This window comes from Schistocerca serialis, chromosome 4, assembly GCF_023864345.2.
Source record: "Schistocerca serialis cubense isolate TAMUIC-IGC-003099 chromosome 4, iqSchSeri2.2, whole genome shotgun sequence".
Lineage (NCBI taxonomy): Eukaryota > Metazoa > Arthropoda > Insecta > Orthoptera > Acrididae > Schistocerca > Schistocerca serialis.
Window position 1 is genome coordinate 496,261,103 of NC_064641.1, and position 1,784 is coordinate 496,262,886.

At 38.6% G+C, this 1,784-nt stretch overlaps 1 non-coding gene across 1 annotated transcript; it reads right to left on the reverse strand.

Annotated features, from left to right (window-relative positions):
• Positions 1 to 1,379: 1,379 nt before the first annotated feature.
• Trnan-guu (transfer RNA asparagine (anticodon GUU)) lies at positions 1,380 to 1,451 on the reverse strand. Its single transcript has one exon. It is a non-coding gene; the product is annotated as a tRNA-Asn (tRNA).
• Positions 1,452 to 1,784: the final 333 nt, after the last annotated feature.

Consider the following 1,784-nt stretch of genomic DNA (forward strand, 5'->3'; position numbering starts at 1 on the left):
TACAAAACAGTTACACAACCAGAAATGCAGCTGAAACTATCTTCAAAACAACTAATACAGCAGAAATTGACAGAACACTAAAAATAGAAAGAAGAATAATTAGGACATGTATAAATAAACAGTATAAAATAAATGGACGTTGGAGAATAGCATCAAATGAAACAGTATATAAGAAAATAGAACCAGTCATGAGCACAATCAGGAAGAAATGCATCTCATTCTTTGGATATCTGATGAGAACTCCAGAAAACAGAATTAGTAAAAAAATAATACAAAAATTGTGGAATAACAAGAGCAACATTAAATGGATCACAGAAATTAAGGAAGATATAAAAGAACTTCAAATTACAGTAGATGATCTAAAAAAGAAGACAGAGAAAACCAGAATACTGCAAGATCCGCAAACCAAACTACAAATGAAAATCAATAAAAGGAGTACAGGAAGAATGGTCTCAGATGAAGAAAGAAAGAAAATATCTGAAAGAATGAAGAAATATTGCGCATACAGAAGAGCAAAACACCTTTCATATAACAATAGACTCTAATAATTATATTACCTAAATATCATATTAAGTTGTTGTTGACCAAATTGTATCCCTGTGTAACAACTTGTTTACAACTTTGTATTTTTGACTAGAGTGGTCCAATGAAGGCCATAACATAAATAATAATAAAATCACAGTTCCCAATATAAAATTCGCTACATTGTTGTGCTTTCTTCCCTTACTCGTCAGCGAATCATAAATGTGGATGTGAAGAAAACTGAAATGTAAGTACCTGCTGTGATGGAGAGATATGGCTCCTGTCGTAAAGTGAATGTTATGTATGAACTGAGTGGCAGAAAATCACGGGAAGGGACGTATGATCCGAAGACGTGTCGTGTAAACGCCGGAATGTTCCTTCTAGACGCGGCTCTTGCGCGAATGTAGCAGCGATTTCTGAGCGGTCTATTACAGACGAGTGTGCAACTCAACGCGGGTTAGACGACTTTTAACATGGGATGTGAGTCGGTGCAAGAGGGTGGGTCAAAGCATGCAAGAGATTGCGTCTAAGTCACAGGGTAACTGTGGTGCGCCCGAAAAGGAGTCATATCACTAAGTATTCCAGAACGAAACACTCATTCTGAAGGTGGATAATGTTCCCTATTAAGGCAAGTCTAATGTGTTTGCAGTCAGAATGAGAATAAGTGGAGGAGTGGGTGGAGAAGCCAAACGAAAATGGTTTGTAAATTATAATCGATTTAGCTGTTCAACCAGTGTTGCTAGTGTCTGGAAGAAAATGAGCTGAGCATAAATCACAGAAGCAGGCAGAAGTGTTTCGGTGTTGCTATTATACTCTGTTGCATTAAAGCGTAACAGAACTCAAGAAATTAAAATTTGTAGCAGGACGTGGTTTTGATCCACGGACCTTCGGGTTAACAGCCCAATGCGCTCCCACTGCGCCATCCTGCTGCCCATTTTATCCGTCTCCCTATAGGCCTTATATATTGGAGGGACCCTCTTTGCTAAGGGCGCTCCCCTTTCTGGAGATAGACCGCTCGCGCACCTGGTGGCGAAGTGGACAACGTTTGGCGGAGAATCACTCCAGTGCTCTGTTCTTGCTTAAGATTGAAACTTATACCGTCTGCATTGACACAAACTCTCAAAAACAGTAATTTTTATTTGTTTATTGCCCAAGTCGTATTGTACAGATAACCATCTCCAGTGAAGTACACGAAACGCCTTTTCAAAATATATTTATCTCTAGCGTGTACTGTTTTGTATGAGATAAACTATACGACAGAT